The sequence below is a fragment of the Panthera uncia genome (genome assembly GCF_023721935.1).
Source record: "Panthera uncia isolate 11264 chromosome D3 unlocalized genomic scaffold, Puncia_PCG_1.0 HiC_scaffold_8, whole genome shotgun sequence".
NCBI lineage: Eukaryota > Metazoa > Chordata > Mammalia > Carnivora > Felidae > Panthera > Panthera uncia.
Window position 1 is genome coordinate 55,012,702 of NW_026057586.1, and position 21,610 is coordinate 55,034,311.

Below are 21,610 nucleotides of genomic sequence, written 5' to 3' on the forward strand. Positions count from 1 at the left end.
GGTTTGTTTTGCTTCTTTCTTTAGGCTGCCAGACACTGGAACCGGAGTCATCTGGAGAAGGAATAGTTGGGACAGAAGCTGGCCCGGGTGGAGAGGACCTGGATTCACCGTGGAGGACAGTTAAAATATTCACTGAGACAGAGAGTGTGGAAAGCTGCCAAGGGCAGCGTGGAGGGGCTCGTTCAGGGGGCTGTGTTTGATCTGACCAGCAACACCGACTCTTTGGTACCGTAGAAGTCCACAGAAGGTGGTTTACGATTCTAGCCAGAGGAAGTTGCGGGCAAGGAGATCACTAGGTTGAAAGCCAACTCTTAAATAAGAGCATGTGGAAATAACAGGTATGATGGTGAGCCGGTAAAACTAGTAAATGTTTCAGAGGAACATTGCATTGGAAATTAAGTAGAAAAAGAGATTATGAAATTTAATTTACTGATATCTGTATATTCCAGCCTTTACCCTTCCCATATATGATCTTATTGTTCAGGCACTCTTACAGGTGGTTCCAAGATGCAAGTTTGGTGACATCTGGAGACATAGCGATGAGAGGGAGAAAAGTCAATGTCTGAAGATGGTTAAACAACTCATCTCACTTGCTGCCTCTCTATACCAAGAGCCATGCTGTCAGGAAAGCTCCTTAAGACCCTTCAAGCTGCACTGTAGCTATAGCTCCAAGGTCTGGAAACTCCCTCTGGAATTCATCTTTAGATCCTGAGAAACTGATGTAACTTAAGTATGAAACACAACTGACTTTTGTTGCCTCTGTACATAGAGAAGTGAAAAGTATGTCCTTCTTGGACAGGAATATAGAAAAATAGTGCTAATTAACATGCATCATTATGTAATCGGGCCATTTACCATTTATATGATACCACTAAAAATGGTAACATTTGTACACACAAAGCTTTTAATTTTCACATATAGAACTTCATAGCAGCTTAAAAATATCTATAAAACCCAAATAGCTAAGTATGATTTTGATCAATAGAATCACCTTTACTCATGGAAGCATATCTTCTCCACTGATTATACTCTATTTTAAAAGAAAGAAAATTAACCCAACCGAAGACATACTGAGCCACGTAGTTTTACTTACTCAGTTAATATTCCCGACATTTATGCTACAGAACTACCATCATCCTGTTTGAACAGATAAGAAAACTAACCTTTAATCCTAACTTCCTTAGTCTTGTAAGTTAATTTCCTAGGGCCACAAGAGGGATTAAGCTGTAGACCAGCCACAGTGAAAACGAGGCAGGGCTCTCTATGCAGAGCATTCTCTCAAACCTTAGTACTATTTAGTACATTACCTTTCCAGATTACATATTCACTAGAAAAAAAAGCCAATAAACTAGAAGGTTGTCGAGAAAGATTCTGTAAGATAGCAATCACAAAATGCAGTCCAGGGGTCACAGAATTAATATCCACTGAAGCACCCGTTGGGACATACAGATGCCTGGACCCAGCTCCAGATCTACTGAGAACTATGGACGGATCCCTAGAAATTGCTTTTTAACAAATCCCCCACTAGTTGTTACACATGAAAATTTGAAAGCCACCGTGGCTAATTCCTTGCAAACGCCTACAGCTGTCATTTGGAGTTGCAAATTTGACAAAAGTCTATAGCCTCATTGAGGGTCATCTTTTAGGATTATGGAGTTTGAGGTGGAATGTTCCCCAAATTCCATACTCCTCTTGCAGATTTAGCTTTGGAGGCTCACAACTCCTAACAGGTCTCTAGGAGCAAGCAAAGTAGGCAAACAACAAAGTAGCTTAAATGGCAAAATGTTTACTATGTGCCTACTCTCATTGCACATGGCTCTAGAGGTCTTGGGATATATAGGTCTCATTTCAACCTTCTGGTTGGCATGATAACCGCCATTTCACAGCTGGGAAACATTGTCCGGAGAAATGAAGCAACCTGCCCAAAGTTACTTAGCTGAAGGTGAGCAGATGTTTCGACCCATATCTACTCCAGCTCACTGTATTTTATTCTACAACATAGCTCCTCCCCGTGAATTACTGCTACCTCGACTTCAGGATTTAAGGGGAAGAGCTTTCCAAATGCCCTGAGCAAACCAGTCAGTTCTATCCTTTTTCCAACCCCATGCTTTGTCCATGAACAGTATTCCTTTTAAGCTCAAGTTCATAAAAGTCAGCACCTATTAGCACAAAATAATGGCATGAAGTAAACAAAAATCTAGAATTCTCTCTCCACGATGTAACTCCAGATACAAATCACCAAGCAACTTCCAGGCCATCCTCAAGCTCAGACTCCACAATGGCAACCTAGCAGAAGTCTAGGTGCACCCTTCCAGTTAGTGCCATCTTGAGACCATAAAGCTATTTGCCTCAGCCACATGAATGTAGGGAAAACCAGATGGATTTCAAGTAAACCTAAGATGGGTCAAAATCATGGGCTAGTCTATAAAACAACAGAGTGGCCCACATCCCTGGAGCACCTGCATGAAATCCGTGAACCGAGTCTGACATTTGTTAACCCTCACTGCTGAAGACAAAGGGAGGGTTCAGACGTCAGAACAAGGCTGTCTCTGGAAGCCCGATGCCCCCACCACACCTCCTAGACTATCCCAGACTCTCAAGCGTCTAGACTCTGAACTCAGAGTCTAGTTCAGTTACAGGCTGTGGTGTCTGCTGCCTGTTGGAATGTGCCAGAATGCATGTGGGGAGACCGTGGGTCCCGGGGACCTAAAGGTTAAGCTGTGCTGGTGGGAGATCACTGTGAACAGACTACACATTACAGGTGAAAAGAAATCAAGAAATGTGGGGAAACGGGCCCTGCTCACATAGATGGGTTAGAAAAAAGCTTAGGGTGGAAAGCCGCCGCCACAGGGCGAGAGGACCCCTGGTCAGCTAGTGAGATACTGTAGTGGGATCACAAGTTAACTTGTTCTACCACCTGCAGGAATTAACTTTCCATCTGGTGCCAACGTGCCTTGATCGCAAACTCCATTTGCCCCCCAGACCCTTCGCTTCTTATACACAAGTGAACGATTACGGTCTGATGGTTTCCTTCACGTTCACCACGTGTGTAAGATCTTGAGCAGTCAATAAATACAGAAATGAAACCCGTCCGGGGCTCTTGTCTCCTCCCGGACATTTGCCTCTCTCGTATTCACTTCCGCATCCACTCTCTTGCTGGACAAGAGAGAACTCCAGACTCCTCGTCTGTGACAAAGAAACATATGGCTAAAGTCCGACTGTTTAAGTATAACTAAATATGCACACACAACACTGAGATGGACACAATTGCCATTCGAGATTTTAATTTTGCTTAAGTGTTCTGTTTTTACTGCAGCCCTCTGATGTGTGTGCTACAAGACAAATGATGAAAAGTACAGGCAAGTAGCAGGAGGAGGAGGGGCTGGATGACAAGACTTCAAATAACCACTATCATTAAGGTAATGATCCTTCACCTTACTGCATAGGACCCAAAGAAAATTATTATCTCCCATTAAAAATAACGACATAGATATAGATTTGTATACAGGAGAGAGCTTCCCAGGACATACTGTTACATAAAAAAGAAAATGGTTACATATTAATGTGTAAGCTAGAAATCTATTCTTGTAAAATATTATGTACCCATCTGAATCCATACATACACAAAATAAAGCTACTGCTATTTACTAAGCACTTATGTATCAGTGACTATGAGCCGTGCTTAGCATGTGTTCTATCAGTTAATACTCATATCCTGGAGATGTAAGCATTAAGACCATTTTAGAAATTAGGAAACAGACTCCAAGGGGAGACCTGACCCGGGTCACAGAACCATCCAACGGCGAGACTGGGAGCCCAACTCAAGTCTGTCCGATTCCTGGACCCGCTACAGCATATTATACATTCCAAGAGATAGCTTCAGAAGCGTGTTTGCCCAAAATATTAAAAGCAGCTGTCTTTAGAGGACGAGGGTTTTTTTTTTCTCTTTTTCAGGATTTTAGAATATATTCGAAGCCATTTTAAGCACTATTTTTAAAATCTCAAATAACAAAGGTATTTTATTTGGAAGGATAAATAAGCAGCATGAAAATCTTCCCATCTTCCATACATCTAATTTCCACTCTAAACAGCCCCAAAGTGGGCCACTGATCTCCGACTAAATGTGACCACAAAAAATATATGGAGTTGCCAAAATATCAATCACTGAGGAGAGAAATCCTTACAATGCATTTCGGAAAAATTCTGGATTAGGCCATTAACACAAGACCATTTATCTCCAGACTCCTATTCTTCCAATATATCCTTACATTCATCACCAGCCAAACACTCTTCTTCCCTACTCAACTTCCCTCATGGGCTCCCCACTATCCAGTAAAGCCCAAAATATTCTTTAGCCTCGTATCTAAAAACCTTCCATGATCAGGCCCCACTCTTCCTCCTTCAACTTGTCTCCCACTACTCCCTAGTGTAAAAGCCACACTCCAGCTAAATTTAGGCCTGTTGACTTCTGGAGTGTCCTAATCAGGAATGTCTTCTCAATGACAAATCTCAATCAAAGTCCGACCATCTTCCAAGGACCAAAACAGAAGATGAAGATCATTCGATAGAGGTTTCCTATAAAGGGATACACATAAGAAACATAATGCTAATACACAGAATGAGCCACATCAATAAGCACTGAGCACTATAAAGCATTTAAAAAATTTTGCATAGCGAAGTGACAAACCAGCTTCCGTAAAATTCAGGACCTCCTTCGTTGCAAGAGATCACATTATACAGCACTCCACCAATCGAGCTGTGACTCATACGTTGGAATTCTCATTTAAGTTATTTAAAGAACTCTTAGAATATTTAGGTATTCTTTGCATAAATAAGTACATAGAAACAGAATCATCTGGCCAAGGTATTCCTACAAATTCTTTACTGGGTCAGATTTCCAACTCCTTTGAATGGCAGGCCGGCTCAGTTACTGTGGTCTGTGCTTTTCCACAGCCATCTCCTACGTATCATTGGTGAGGCACTATTTCTTCCCAGGGCCATTACTCCTCCGAGATTTCTTCCAATCAGCTGACCTCCAATCTCCAATTTCTGATACAGGCTCCAATCACTGAAATAAGTTGCCACATGGCTGAGGATAACTGTTAAGTCACATCCCCATTTCAGACACGTCAAAACGCCAAAATAGAAGTTTGTCCCAGAAATGACGAAGTTTGGGGCTCGCAGAAATACACAGAAACTCCCTGTTTGACAATGTAAACGCTATGTACAAAAATGACCGCAGAGGAGAGATCTACAACAGAAAAATCGTTTTTCTGTTTTAGTCCGACGTCAGGATCAAGATCGTCACCCAGCCCTAATCCATTTTCAGCTTTTGCCACACTTCACTCAGAGAGATCCCTCTCCTTGTCTTCTGAGAATTCCCTCCATACTGATGTCCTGCATGACACCAATTAGAGCTGGCAGGAGAGGAAGCAGGCCGCCTGCAGATCTTCCGTTTAAAGAAGCCATTCTTTTTTTCTCTTGGTACCTGCAGTATTCTCTTCTCTGATAGGGGAAAACCTCCAGATCCTACCTCATTCAAGCTATGGGCAGAATAGCAAGCTTGTTATGAAAAGGATCATGCCACGAAAAATAATGACTGCACACACGGGCCCGATAATTCTCATTTTTAAATAAAGCAGCAGTGCTTTTGAAGCCTTTTCAAATGTTTTCTGTAGGGAGGCAGAAGTCACAAGCGGCCTCATTTTTCATTCAAGTCCAAGAGTATTTACTCAACGCTATAAGTGTTTAGACCTGTACTTGGTTTGGGGAGGAAGCTCCAAGAAAAAGAAGATCCTACTCACATCAGGCACTCGCTCACTCAAGTAAAACTGGAGAGAAAAAACAAACGCGCGAAGCAGGTTACATACTGCATTTTTTCCTAGGTCCAATTCAGACCTTTCCGCTTCTTTCCTTTTTTTGTTTTAAGTCTGTAAGGAAGGGCTACAAGAACAGCGTATCAAAATGTCAGCAATCTAAAAATTAAGTTGTCAGCTTTTTCTCCCTACTGCAAATTACAAAAGAATTAGAGGTTTGGTGCTAATAGAAGCTTACCATTCTAAAGTGTGCAATTTAACCAATCACCACCGGGTCTAAAAATGCAATACCGAAGACATTTCCACCAAGTGATCTGCAGTCCTGGTATCTAATTTCAACTTCTCTACTTGTGTTATTCTTCCCATTTCCAGCTTCCCCCCCCCCCACCCCCCCACCCCTTGCTTTGGAAATGTGCTCTGGAATAGCTACCCAGTTAAGAACTGCCCAGGGCCTCCACAGGCATAATACACTCACATGAAAAACACGACAGTCATCTTAACCAGGGAGGCAGAAAAAAAGACAATGAAGGTCTGCAGCCATTCTATAGGTCTTCACTTCTTCATGCTCACACCACACTGCATTCAGCAATCAAAACACGAAATGTACTTTACAGCTTCAGAATTTCAGACTTCTGCTTATAATTTATTCGATACTAATTTGGGGGAAATGTGTCTGTGATCATCTGTGCACCAGAAATCTAAGTTAGAATTAAAATTATAAAATAATTTGCCAAACAAAACTTTAAATGGAAATCAACTACCCCAAATCACTGCAGATATCTTGCAAGCTTGTGAAATCTCTAGCTTTTTCCATCGTTGCCAGTTGCCAATTGCAATCACATCACTTAAAAATAAATCAGAATACTGCCTACCCAGAAAATACACTATCTTTATAGACCACAGCTACTTTTAAAACACAACGCTAATTACCTAAACCAAAAATTTAGCAAGAATAAGAATGCTCTTTTAGTACAAAGAATAGCAAAAAAAAAAAAAACAAAAAAAACAAAGATACATTGGCTCTGTGCATAAACATAATTATATAGACTCATTATTCTTGCTCTCTAGATAATTTTTGAAATGACCCTTCTTAAAGATTACAGTATTTTCCCCCATAAAAGGAATACTCAATGGGTTCTACTATTTCACAAAAAAACCTCTTCTTCTTTGATCTATGGAACATACTTTCCTACACAGCCTCGAATTCACAATACCTTATGGCGCAGTTCAACTTGAGAAAGGAGTCTCATTCATTTATCAGGCAAAGTTAAAGGCAGCAAGATGCTTCAGACCGTCTGGTTTTGCCTGCCCCACCCTTGTTTCCTTTGAGCCATAGTGATGTCACAACACCAGGCAGGGCAATGACTTCACTGCTCCAGTTCTCCCTTCTGAGCACACAATTCTTTGCAGCCAAGGCAAATGACAGCAGAACCCTCAGGAGTGTCTGATGAATTCCCAACAAATTAGCAGCTAGCCCGCCTTTTGAAAGATGTAGCAACTGTACCACCCAAGATCTCTCTAAAAGGAAGTGGTGCTAAAGATGAATTTGATTCGTGGTTTTCAATAGTAAGTCTATCTTCCATAATAAAGCTGACATTCAGGGGGGGAAACTGTAGTTGGAAACTTGGAAGACACTATGGGAATTAAAGAGGATCAGGGCAGTCGAGTAAATCAGAAGCCTCTCTCTTCATTAGAGTCAAATTCTCACAGAAGAGAAACATGTATATTTTTCAGCCTCTCTTGCAGTTTTACTTCATGGAGAGGACATGAATTCTAATTTGTGAATTTTAAGACTTTTTTAAAGCAGAAGATGAATATGTATATTACAACATGTAAGACAATACCCTGGACAAAAAGTTCCTGCCATATTTTAATCCCACATATAGTAAATCCAGAAAAGATTCACAAGATAATGACAATAGCACATCTCTCGATATACAAAGCCTTGCCCCTCTTCCATCTGGGCAGCCCCTAGTGCATTTGACCAAACAATTTTAAAAAACCAACATATGTATAAACTAGCTTCTGATCAAGTAAAAAAAAAAAAAAAAATATATATATATAGATATATATATACATATATATCTATATATATCTATATATATCTATATATATCTATATATCTATCTATCTCCCTGGTCTTCTGTTTCAACACAATTCAAAGCTGGCCAAAGTCCAAGCACTGTAAGGAATTGACAAAAACTGCCTAAATCACATTCACGAAGAAATGGCTTGAAAATTAAATGTAAACAGTTTGCTGAGACACTGATTTTTGACCTGTATCTTCTCAATCCTTCACCTAAAAGGGGTATTACAAATTAAAGTGGCTACTTTTTTTGTTACTGATAAATCATTCACAAAACGTCCTTTTTTGCAAAAAATTATTTGCCTGAAGTGGATTAGCTAAACTTGATGCAGTAACTTGTGCATCTGATATATTTTGCTTTTCAAAACCATCAGAAAATTATAATGCAAATAAGTCTTTGGTATTCAGACATTTTTATCAGTGCTTTGTGAAATTAACCAATTACAGTTGGGTTTCTCAATCTAGCCTTTATTTCCTTTCACAACTTTGTTAAGCCAACTAAAGTTTTTTTTTAAAGTTTGAAACCAAAATTAAGATGCATTTCTTAAAAACTCTGAGTCAAGATATAAATCACCTCCTATTCCCCAGAGTTCACTCAAGCTTGATGTGCTCCCGTTTCTTAATGGGGCTTCTCTGCTTAATTTGCAGCAATTGGCCCTGGGTCCGGGGCTCCCAGGTATAAGCGTAATTTTATAATGTTTGATCCCTTGAGACTTTCAGTATCAGAGTAAAACTTAAAAAGAATGTTCTTAGGACTAAGAGTGAAGACTCTGCCATCAGGGATGTTAATGTTAACGAAGGGAACCACCAGTACACCTAGCCACCTCAGAGAGCCTGAAAGGAGCCCCCAAAAAGGTCAGGCAGGATATCTGCAAAAGCAATTCTGCAGGACTGCAAGACTAATGTAAAAACACTGAAACACCAACTTAAACACGTAATGGAAGCAGTGCATTAGCTGGACTGCCTGGCCCTCTCAGGATTTCCCAGCCCAGCCTCCACACGTAATTAATACCACATGTTTTCTTTATCATTCTGTTCGCAACAATCTCTTTCCAACTTTAACCCTGGCTGCAACTGGAGGAGAAAACCCTAGAAAACTTTGGATTCGTAGGTATAAAACCCCCCGAAAGAACAGACTGCTCGCACTGCAAAGGACCAGTTACAATTTACTAGGTAACCACACCCACCGCATTGCAGAAGCCATGAACTTGGCGGGGGATGGAGCCGAGAGGGAAAAGGGGGAGGGGAATAAGTAGGGCGAGATGAGAGGCGAAAGCCGAGAGAGCGAGCCCCCACGGCAGGAGCCGGGAAACACCCGCCCGGAACTGGCTGAGACCACGACTCGCGCGGTCCGAAGCCCCGGCCTCCCCACCCCCACGCGTCGCAAAGCCGCCCTCGCAGACACCTCCCGAGGCCGCTCGCAGTCCCTCGAGCGCCAGGTGAGCAGTGCGGCTCCCCGCCCCTCGGCCTCCCCGCGCTCCGGCTCCAATGCAGGGGGCAAGGGGAGCTCAGGCCGGGGCTGGGGGCGCCGCAGGTGCCGGGCCAGAAGCAACCTCTCTAGGACGCTCCCTCCTCCTCCCCCAGGGGGCCGGTTGCAGCCCCCGCCGCCGTCCGGGGGACGCCGCCCCAGTTCCAGGAAGGCGACAAGTTACATAAAAGCGGCCGGCCCGCTCCCGAGCGGGGATGCTTTGTGGCCAGCGCACCTTACCGGCCCCGCGCCGCGCCCGCGCCAGGCAACCCGGACGAGCCCGCAAACCGCGGCGCGCTGAGCGCAGGGCCCCTCCCGCCGGCCGGCCGCCCGCCCCGGGCGGCGCCGCAGTGTCGCCCCCGGTCCCCCGCCCCTCCCCACGCAGCCCGCCTCTCTCTCGCCCCCGGCCCGAGGGGTAACTTAAAACATGGCGCCCCAAACGGGGGATCTGGGCAAATTGGTGCAGAAGGGACGCGGGGACCGAGCGCCCCTCCCGGCCAGGGCTCCGGGGGAGGCCCCCAGGCCGGAGGCCGGTGCTCAGGCTCCGCGCGCCGGCCCAGCCGATGCTGCAGAGCGGCAGGCGGAGCGGGCACGTCCCCGGCGCGGCGCGCAGCGCACCGGCTCGGCCCGGCCCCGCGGGGGTCCCGGCCGGAGGGCAGGCGGGTTCCGGGGCCGGGCTCCCGCAGTTCGGGCGGCCGTGCGGCGCCGGAGCCACGCGTCAGCCGCGCACCCCGCGCGCCTCGCCCCCGGCCTCCGGCTCGTCCTCCGCGCCTCTCAAGCCGGAGACCCCCCTCGGATCCCCCCGCTCCGGCGGCCAGAAAAGTTACCTCGGCTGGGCAGGGAGCCCGCGCGCCGCGGCGTGGGGACGAGGCTCGGGCTCGCGTCCTCCCGGCTGTGCGCAGGAGGCTCGGGCGTGGGGAGGAAGCCGCAGACGCGGGCTGCTCGCCGCCGCTCCCCGCCCCCCTTTGCAGGCGGCTCGGAGGCTCCGCGGAGCTGCGGCGGGGGCACACGCCCAGAGCCGGCGCAGAGCAAGCCAGCGGCGTCCTGCCTTCGCCTCCCAGCTGCGGGGGCGGGGGCGGGGGCCACCGCGGCACTTTAGGACAGTTAGGTTGTAACTGGCCCCTCCATCCTGGCGCAGGGGTAGCAGACGCGGGGACAACGCCTCGAGACAGTCGCCAATAGCGTTAGCCTTTGGGTCTCCACTTGAGATTACTGCCCCGGCTCTCTGTCCCCTCCTCACGCCTCCCAGACAGTCCCTGTGAGAGCGGGGGGAGGGTGTCCCGACCAGCAGGTGAGTAATTTATAGGCTCAGGGACTGCAGTAATGTTCCTTTTTTTTTTTTTTTTAAAGATGAAATTCAAATTGGTGGCCTCTTGCTCAGGTGGGTGTTCAAGAAATATTAAGCTAATAGGGAACACTTGAATTAAAAGGGGGACGGAAGAGGTTTTCTGTCTTTTGGTAGCTCCCGCCTCCCGACTCCCACCTCCCACCATAGAAGTCCACAAGTTACAGGTGGTCTCCCAAGCTTCCAAGTCGTTCAGGGAAGCAAGTCATTATCGGCCAGGCTTTCAGCAGCAAGGGAGAGGAGGGGGCGGATGCTCTGATTTACAAGTGAAAGAAATTATTCTGAGTAGGGTCACAACACCTGAACTCCAGCCAAGCAGCCAAGGCATATTTACTAAAGTGTTTAAGGCCCTCTTTAAATAGTCCTGGTCACCCTTTCTGGGACGCACCCTCTCACTTAAGGGGAGAGAGGCGGGTGATGGATTCACAAAACTATGGCATTTACTATTGGGTGCCAAAGATGTGGTGCAGAATCAAAGCCTGTGGCAGAGATTAACAGGCTTGGTCTGTGAGTGAAGGCTCTGGAGGTGGGGAGACTTGGCCTGGGTTTCTAGGACAGGGCAAAAGCACTAGAAAGGGGGAGGGGGGCCTTTTTCAGGTGGCGTGGGAGAGAAGGTTGGAAAATCACGGTTGCTATGTTGCTATGGAGTCTCCGAACCTGCATCCTGTGGGAGATGTGCAGCTTTGGGAAATTCGAAGCAAGAGAATGTGGCTTAAGTTCTGGCAAAGGAAAAAGAAGCTGGTGACCTGGAGAATGCATAGGCAAATACAAGACGCTGATAGGAAGCGATGTTGGCATTGCCTCAAGTGTCACGGGTAACAAGGACCTGAAGTGTCAAGTGACAGATAAAGGTGATAGTTCAAATCCTGGAAGATATATCTGGGGACTACCCGTATTAATTTTCTGTCTGGGCTACAGGAGAACACATACCAGATTTGTACGTATATGGCTTTGTGGCATGTCAGATCTGTGAATGAAGAAAGGCTTTTCTTCCATGTTTGTGTGAAACGCTCTCCTTTAGAAGTGGACTTGAACAAATTGTATTGTTTACAACAAAAACCAAGTTGACATTATCATTTCAGACACAGATGGCTTCATATTTTCATTCACTTTATTGCCATATTTCTGCTGTTTTTTTTTTTTTTTTAAATCGAAAGCAAACTGTTTTCTCCCTGATTCACAAATCGCATTCTTTCTGGTGATGGAGAAAATCAGCAAAAACGTACAGATGTCTATTTTCTTGGGAGAAAACGTGAGAACACTAAATACTATTTTTTAAAAGTTAGAAGTACCTAGCTAATTATCCTAATATCCCACGAATTCAAATTTTGGAGTAAAAACCATACTGCTTCATAGTTAAACAGTAAATCTGGGAAACAACTGCTATGCAAATCTTTGGCTCTCAGCTTGTCTTTTTTGTTTTTCCTAGCACAGATCGAAAAATACCAAACAAAAACTCATGTACAGCATTCAGCTCTACCGGTAACATGCTCCTATCTCTGTAATAAATGTTTACTTCTACCTTACTAATATCATGCAGGAGCCCCTCATAGTTCTCTCTGTCTCCCCACAGTGCCTCACTGAGCACATTGCAAGCCAAGCCCTGAACATTTTTGCTAAATAAATGGATGTTGACCAATGGGCTCAACTGTCACTATATTTGAGGGCTGAGTTTCCTTATGTATGATATAAGAGACTGTCTCCAACGTTCCTTATGCTTCAAAAATACTAGGGGTCTATAAAATAAAAAGACACGATCACTTGTCAATACCTGCTGAGCAAAAGCAATAACGAAAAACCTTTTTTAACTCTTATTGGGAAACTTAATTATGCGCTTTTCTACATGGAAAAGAGAAGGAAAGTAACAAAATTAAGTAGAAAGCAGGGTGATGATCCCATTACAGTTGGATTTGCTTTCTTTCGTAAAGACTAACTTCTCCCTGCATCCCTCTTACTACCAAAAATGAAGCCACCTGTAACCCTAGAGAAGCCCTTATTCTTACCAGTATGAAACCCCTTCTGGTGCTTTTCCAGTAAGTTACAGAAATGCAGCTCTTAGGTTGAGGGAATACCTTTCACACAGTTCTAGAGTTAGTAGAGATTTGTCCTGCAAACCCAGTCCGTCAGATTCCCAGTTTACTCTATCCACCGAAATAATCCAAGAAACGTGGGCAAGGATTCCATGACTCCAGCCCACGTCTCAGGATGCCTGTTCTGGTCTCAAGCACCATACTAAGGCTTACCCTGCCACATCCATCTAGTAGAATAAATTATTCTACTCCACACGGAATATATTACTGAAGGCCAACAAGCCATCTAGATATCTAGCCATGGTACAGAGAAAAGGGGTATAGCTAACTTCTGGTAAAAGACGTGTGTGAAACTTCACCCCAAACCATAGAAACAGGATGTCCCCAAACCTCTACCCAACCACGGGTGTCATCAGCATACTGACTCATTGGTATCGGTATTCTGCTCTGCTATCTGTTGAGCAAAGAGAACTCCAACCCGATAGCCACGGCAAGGGCAGAATTTGCAGATTGTATCACGGCCCTACGGTCAGCCTCATCAACAAGACCCCAGAAAGAAATGGCAAAGAATCTGTCCAGTGAATACATCAGAACTTTGCCCTCCAGCATGAGGCTTAGAAGAGTATCAAAGACCCACCAAACCCTACGAATGTGGCCACTCTAATAGACATACAACACTCATTTGCCTTCTTTGACAACCTCAGACTACCATCACATAAAGCACTGTGATACTTTTTAAAATTTCCGTATTCTCCAGCACTTCAAGTTGACTGTTTTTCAACCTAGAATGCTTTAGTAAAATGTTAGCCACATTTGCAGTAACTAGTTAAGGCGTGTTGTATGCTCAGGATAATGTCAGGCGCCTGAATTGCATATCAAGTCCTTGAAATCAGGATACAAAGTCTTCAGCCACAGCCTTACCAGGGACAACAAATGAGGGAAGTATGGGGATTAATGCCTCATTCAAAAGCAACAAGCTTATTCTAATGAAATAAAAATTTGTTTAGGAATTTCTGGGGTTTCAGAATAGTGTCAAGTTTATAGCTCGTTAAAGCTTCCAGATGCTGTCTTCATTCAGGGTTTGTATACATCATTTCTGGGGTCTGTATACATGCAGAGCACAGATGCAAAATGAAGTAAAAAAACCACCAATAATTATAAATGCAGCATAAAATGTACAAAAATATGTACACATGCGAAGAAGCAAGTTTAGACATGCCTACACATCACTTTAAAAAATCACTCCTATTCATCAGAATTTCATATTTGCCTCCTTTCTGTCTGTATGTTATACTCTTGTAAAAATATTAGTCATAAAGGTAGGGCCAATCCATATTGTGTAAATTCCACTGTATTAAAATATACAAAAACTTACCAAGTTTTTTTTTTTTTTACTTTTTCCATTTCAAGTAAATTTTAGAAATCTCAGCACTTTTAAATAGAATAATTTTTTAAAAATTTAAGGTTATTCTAATCCTTGGTTCTTTATAAAGTTTAAATGCTCAATTCTCTTCTCCCCTTAAGTAAAAATAAAAATCCATTAAGTAAAAATAAAAATCCAAAAAATAAAAATCCAATAAAATCCAGTTTATATATAATGGCAAAATATAAAGAATGGAAGTTGGTAACCTATAAAATTGCTAAATTCAACTCCCAAACTATCACCATCTGAGACTACTGTGATATATCAAACATGATCGATATTGGGTTATACTAAGACACTTAACATTTCAATCACTTTGCCCCAAAGGACATAAAATAAATGCCAGCAAGCCTCTCAGTCTCCTATAAAGTTGTAAATAATCCTAACCAGCTATTATATTTTTTTCCTAACAGCAATCAACAAGAATTAGCTGAAGAAGAAAAAAAACCGGGTAATAAGACGCATTCATATGTCTGGTTTATTAACTTAACTTTGTCTCCAGGTTTATGTTACCCTCTTCAGGCAAACATGCCATAATTAACTTTATAAATTAAGAGGTACACAGCTAGAACTACACCAAGAAAAATGTCAGCTGTGCTTTTTAATTTGATTCATGCTTTCCAGCACTTTTTTTCCCCCTTTTCCAATTACCTCATTGTACCTACATACTTTAACTGCGTGGGTACAACCTGAAAATGTGATTCCACTCTAGTCCACAGCATCTAGAATATTCTGGGAATCAAGGAAAATATCATCTAGAATAATAATCTGTATTATTATTGAATTATTTATAGAAATAAATCTTGTGTTTAATAGGTCAAAGCCATTTTTTAAAAAGCTTCTGCTATTGACTCTTTCCTGTTCAAGGTGAACTTGGAACATGCAAGGTGGGCTTATTTGCAGCTGATGGCAAATCTGAGAAGGATGCCAGAGTTTCTGAATCCAGGTTGTTTGGAAAGAGCTGAAATTTTATACTTTTCATGTCAACAATAATCTTGGAGAGTCATAAAAGTATTCACACTAATTACATTAGAATCACTCAGAGTGCTTGTTAATACCACCCATTCTTGGGTCCAGCCTTAGACTAAGCAAAGCAGAATCTTTGGAGGTGCCTGAGTGGCTTAATCAGTTAAGCATCCAACTTTGGCTCAGATCATGATCTTGGGGTTCGTGAGTTCGAGCCCTGCGTCGGGCTCTGTGCTGACAGCTCAGAGCCTGGAGCCTGCTTTGGATCTGTGTCTCCCGTCTCCTTCCTCTCTCTCTAGCCCCTCCCCACCTCGTGCTCTGTCTCTTTCTCTCTCTCAAAAATAAAAGTAAAAAAAAAAAAGAAAAAAAAAAAAGAACCTCTGGAGTCCAGAGAGCAGACACTTTTAACAAGGTCCCAGGACCCAGGAGACCAGCACACAACAATAATCCCGCAGGTGACAAAGTTAGTGTAGTGTTAGGCCAGATGTTTCCTAGAAGTTGGAACAGAGACAAGCGGTGGGAGGTTAGCCTCAGTCAGGCATAGAGGTGAGCAGAACTAAAGGGAGTCTACACTGCAAGTCAGCACGCACTTTGCAAGAGTTATTGCTTGGATCCTGTCGTATGCATCAATTTGCAACAGCAGTTCATTAGCAGTAAGTATAGTAATAAATAACAATGAAAGATTGTTCTGTACCCAATTCCAGCAATAATTGGATTAGATGCCCATTTATTGAAGATTGCAGTAAAACTACAACTCTGACCTTAATTTCCAAGTGCACAAAACATCTTTACAAAGTTGCCAAGGGATGTCTCATTAAAACAGGAAATGGAGAACTAATTGCTGGCAGTTTTGGTTAAGTGTGAGACTTGACGATCTCAAACCCTGCAAAGGGAGACTTTCAATTATGAATACATTCTGGTATAACATACATATGCAAACAGACACCCCCTGCACTGATGAGTGGAAACTAATGAACAATAAATAAAGAAATTGACCAGAGGCTATATCTTTCTACCCTTAAGTACAATCTGAAGAATTTTGCTTCAGAAAAACAGTATCATTAATCCCATTAAATTAATGGTTTACTGTAAGGTTCTTACATTTTTCATATGGCTTCGTAAGGTTCTTTTAATTTTATAGTCGATGAGACTTAGAAGCATGAAAAATTGTATTCTAGCACTACATCTACCTATATTTAGGTAACTAGACAGCATTGGGGGCAGCAGAAATATTTTCTTTCATGAAAAGAGATGTTAAAGAATGAGGAGATTTCAGCTCAATAAAAGAGGGTTGCTATTGAAATGTGCATCAGGCTATCTTATGAGCAGTAGGCTCTCCGCCTAGGATGTTCAGAGAGATACCATAATGTCAGTATTGCCCCAGAATAGAGTCCTCCGTCAGGTGGGCACTTTGGCAATGTCATATTTAAAGTTATGGGGGCGCCTGGGTGGCGCAGTCGGTTAAGCATCCGACTTCAGCCAGGTCACGATCTCGCAGTCCGTGAGTTCGAGCCCCGCGTCAGGCTCTGGGCCGATGGCTCGGAGCCTGGAGCCTGTTTCCGATTCTGTGTCTCCCTCTCTCTCTGCCCCTCCCCCGTTCATGCTCTGTCTCTCTCTGTCCCAAAAATAAATAAAAAACGTTGAAAAAAAAAATTAAAAAAAAAATAAATAAAGTTATGTCCAACTCTGAGATCAAATTGTTTTCCAAGTGTTTGCCACTCAGAAACCAGGAATTGTCCACAATGCCTCACTGTTGAGGTAGAACCTCAAACGTTGACTTCATTAAAACACACAGATTGATATATATTTACATGTTATGGCATTTCCGACAAAACTTCTTTGCTATAGGTTGAGATTCATTTGCCATTGGCTTAGGGCTTTTTCTCTGCGAATCTGATGACAGTATCCACCGTCCATTCCCCTCCCACATGTTTTCTCTGCTTAATAAATTTAATCTACTTGTCCTACCCTTACTCATCAGACCCTTCTTATCTCTGAGCCAGGTTTTGCAGAGTGACCTTAGGTGGCCGAGGATGATACTGAGTCAAGGTATAAAAATTCTACCTAGGAAACCATTATATTTCAAGCCTTTTCCTGAATTTTTTCCAGGTGTTTCAATGCCCATTCCCAAATTATTCCACTGTTTAACAAAATCAGGCATACACCTACCATATTACATATATGTCCATGAACACCATTAGGGCTCAATGAACAGAGTACTAGATGATACATTAAAATTATGATATGTGGCCTTGGGCAAATTTCAGCTTTTCTTGTTATCAATATGCATTGAAATTATTCCTTCCATTTTCTATTTTATTAGAAGAATGTGATGGGGGGGGTGGCGCCTGGGTGGCTCAGTCACTTAAGTGACCGACTCTTGATGTCAGCTCGGTTCGTAGTCTCAGGGGTTGGGAGATGGAGCCATGCGTTGGGCTCTGCACTGACAGTGCAGAGCCTGCTTGGGATTCTCTCTCTCCCTCTCTCTCTCTGCCCCTATCCCCCCTCAAAATAAATAAACATTAAAAAAACAGAATCGTGATAGTTCTCAACCAGGCCTGTACATTAGAAGAATCACTTACAGGAACACTTAAAAAACAGCAACTAAGCTTCATGTATTCCTTTCTTTATCTTCTGAGAGAGAGAGAGAGAGAGAGAGAGAGAGAGAGAAATCCCAAGTACTGTCCACACTCAGTGCAGAGTCTGACATGGGGCCTGAGCCCACGACCCTGGGATCATGACCTAAGCTGAAATTCAAGAGTTCCATGGTCAACTAACTGAGCCACATAGGCACCCAAAAAAGATAGCAACCAAAGTTCACTATCATGCCTGGGTGATAGATACATATGGGCTTATTATTACAATTCTCTTTACTTTGTGTACATTTGACATAGTTTATAATAAAAAGCTTAAATTAAAAGTATAATTTTAAAATACTGATGCCTGAGATCCACCCTAAACCAATTAGATCAGAACCTTTAGAAAGTACCACCCAGGTATCAGTATTTTTTTTAACCTTTTCCAAATGAATTTTATGTGTAGTCAGAGTGGAAGAACAGGAGTAAAAATCACAAAATTGAATATTCATAATTCTTCAAAAGAAAGGTGCCATAAAAGTAAATGTTAATAGAATTAATATAGATTATTAATAATTAATTAGCAGATATTGGCTACCTATTTATGTCCTTTGAAAGACTACCTGAAGTACTTGATAAAAACCATTGGCTTACACATGCATGTACCCATTATCCTCTATAAAACTAGCTGGTTTTTTGAACACATTTGGTTTCCTGGTCATGCCTACCATCAGATTTGTTGGTACTCACACTTTTCAGGGGAAACCCATTACTATAGCTGGCTGCCCACTTCATTGTAATGTGTCAGTAAAGTGATGGCATATTTAACAACAGGCATAAAGAACGCCTAACACACTAAATATCATGATGAAGATTTCAACAGCTCTTCAAACACTCCAAAGAAAAAAATTATCATTCATGGTTTTATTCCAAGTTCTTGTGTGAGACAGAGAAAATACACATGAGCACTCATGATTATCTTAAGTGATAAATTAATAGACGTTTCCAGCATGTACTTTTTGATGAAACTCATGAAAAATATTTGAAAAAAATTAGAGGGGTCTATAGGAAATCATGTCTAAATAAATATAATCCTAATGTTTTATGAATGGGAGCTAGCCATTTTCCCCAGGAGGGTTCAGGCAGGCACTGGGATAGTACATCATGGCACCCAGCCCAGGGATCATTATTTGTACTAAGAGTCAAAATGTTTTGATCATTTTTTGTGTGTGTGTGCGAGAGCTGTTTTACAAGCTCTTGTTCTATGAGACTACCTTTCACCATCACAAGAACCTTGGGAGTTAGATTCTCTGATCCCCCCTATTTTAGAGAATGGGGAAATGAGGCAGAAGCAGGTTCAACGTGTCCAGGGTTACACAATGGCCAGTAGGACCAGGATGGTCTTGGGTGATCTGACTCCTTAGCTGGACCTGTAAGGTCTCTAACTAGAGAACCAAATACACACACATACATACATATTTAGTTAGATTTCATGAAATCGCCAATACTCAACTGTGCTTTTTGACTTTCAAGAATGGGAAGTTTACAGTACAATAATGCACTTCAATGAGAAACATTGCATTCACTGTGAATGCAGAGAAGCACTGAGTTAAGGAATGACTCTCTACTACCAGGGACATTTTAGAGAACAGAAAAGTTCTCTGAAAGGTCTCTAAGAACGCTAATATAGAAAAAAATACTCAGGTCGTTTATAGTTTAAGAAGCTACTGAAAGAACATAAGGCAAATGCTAATAAAATAATAACCATTACTATTAACTTTTCTTTAATACAGTATACGCCACATGATTTTAAGCACTTCATATGTGTATTTTCTCTTCATTCCTCACCGTTTTATGAGGCAGGAGCTCTTATGGTCCATATTTTAGGAAGGATAAAACTGAGGCCACTGAGCAGCTAACTAACTTGCCCTTAGTCACACATCTGGGACCAGTCAATTTTATTCTGCAAACTGTGCTCTTAACCATGATGCTAAATTGTTCTTACAGAATTCCATATATGTTCAGTTGGGATTTCCTCTACAGGAAGGGAAATATTAAATTTAAAAAGTGGCAGCATGAGTGGAATTCCTATATAGATTTGTATCGATTTTACTAAGCAAGAACATTGTCCTACTCCTTACAGCTTGAGAAAGAGACCAAAGGGGAATTCTCCGATCCCTCGGTAAATCCTAGTGGCCCTACCTTCAAAATTTATCCAGAATCTAACCACTTCTCTTCACCCCCACCACTAGCACTGTGACGCAAGCCACCATTGTCCCTCGCCTGGTTCTTGCAACAGCCTCGCCGCATTTCTCTCTTCTGCACCTGGGTCCTTTCTAGTCATTCTCCAAAGAGGTGTTGTGATCCCAGTAGAACAAACCGGATCGTGTCAGTCATACACGTACGTACAAAGGCCCCAAAGGCCCCCGGACCTGCATCATCCCACCGCATGCTATCTCACACTACCGTCTGAGCACATCTCCCATCCACACTGCCTGTCTCACTCACCCTGGCCTTGCAGCTCTTCAGATGAGCAGGCTTCTCTCCGTCCTGTGCTAACATCCTCACCTCCTTCGTGCCTGCTCATGTATCACTTTCTCGAAAGGGCCTACCCTGATAAGCTTATTAAATCTTGGCCTGGGCTACCCCAGCACTCCTACCCCTTATCCACTTGGTTCCCCTTATCACCAAACATACTCACCATTTCCTTATTATATTTATTGCCTGTCTCCCACCATTCAGCTTAAGTCCCACAAAGACGGGTTCTGGGCCCCTTTTCACTGGTGTCCCAGCTACCTAGAACAGTGCCTGGTGTAGGGAAGGCATTCAACGTGCATTTGTTGGATGAAGGAATGAAGAAAGCAGTAGGGATCATAAAATGTGAGACTCTGGGGAGAAGAGTGATTAGAGGAATAGAAAATATAGAATTGAGGAGTCAGGTGCCCCAGATTGGTTTTAGACACTAGAAGGAAGAGCTTCAGAAGGAAGAAACTAAATACAAGAAAGAACAGTGGGCCTATGATAGAAGTGTGTGCATCGTTCTACGCAGCGTCCCTCCTCCACGCCCACTGGTGGAAGTGATTTCGGCAAAATCTCCCAACCACCCTAAAGCACTCTCCATCCTCATCCCTGAACCAACACAGATGACAGCAGTCGGCTGCACCTCCCACCACGTCCCCAGAGATGAAAAGATGGGAAAGCCACACCTCCCCAAAATGGCGCTGGGTCATTACTTAATATCCGGGTGGATTTAACCAGCATTCATCTTCCCAGGACAAAAGAAAATCTGACAGGATCCAAGCAGGATCCTCCTTACTCATCTGCACAAACAATGAAATTGACCATCAGTGGCGGAAAATGTCAGATCAACCGAAGCGGAAGTGTCCAGGCTAATATTATTTTTCATATCAATGGTTGCCATGGTGATACTTATAAAGATTTAGCAACGATCGGGCAGTGAATACTTTTAAAAGGCTGCTGGAGGAAAAGAAGTTGCAACGTACCCTCTGTCTTCACAAATCACTCTCATCCCACTTGTGCCCAATAAATGGCTCACTTCTTTTGATTGTACTTGGCATGCCCATGAAAGATGAGTTCTCAATTCTGTGATTTCAAGCTTGAAGCCTGTACTGTGTTTTTCCATTTGGTCTGCATTAAGGTTTTATTCAGTGATTCACGGTGCCTTTCCAAGGTCATCAGGCCATTCCTTCCTCTGCCAAGAATGTCTCCTCATTCCCAGGCTCTTCGTCTACCAGGGCACCCAAGTTCTAAGGCCTCCACCCCTCTGGAAGGAAGATCTGTGTGTGTGACCATTGCCAACTTTATGAAACAGCCATAATTTAAATAAGTTTTAGGAGACAGAGTATCTCAACCACTCTCCCTGCCCCCCAGTGCTATACT

General features: G+C 43.1%; 1 protein-coding gene and 1 long non-coding RNA gene across 9 annotated transcripts in view; one reads left to right on the forward strand and one right to left on the reverse strand.

The window, feature by feature from the left end:
• The window catches only part of EPB41L3 (erythrocyte membrane protein band 4.1 like 3), a 147,853-nt gene extending 137,472 nt beyond the window's left edge, over positions 1-10,381 (reverse strand). For 2 of the 8 annotated variants that reach the window (XM_049620391.1, XM_049620390.1), the window contains exon 1: positions 7,031-7,321. The gene's annotated coding sequence lies outside the window, so the exon portion shown is untranslated. Of the gene's footprint in view, positions 1-7,030; positions 7,323-10,197 lie in introns of those variants that run through there. The other 6 variants (XM_049620395.1, XM_049620394.1, XM_049620389.1 and 3 more) reach the window with 5 other exon arrangements.
• A 7,480-nt stretch (positions 10,382-17,861) lies between these two features.
• On the forward strand, positions 17,862-21,280 carry LOC125914800 (uncharacterized). The gene is made up of 2 exons (XR_007455434.1): positions 17,862-20,111; positions 20,760-21,280. It is a non-coding gene; the product is annotated as an uncharacterized LOC125914800 (long non-coding RNA).
• Positions 21,281-21,610: the final 330 nt, after the last annotated feature.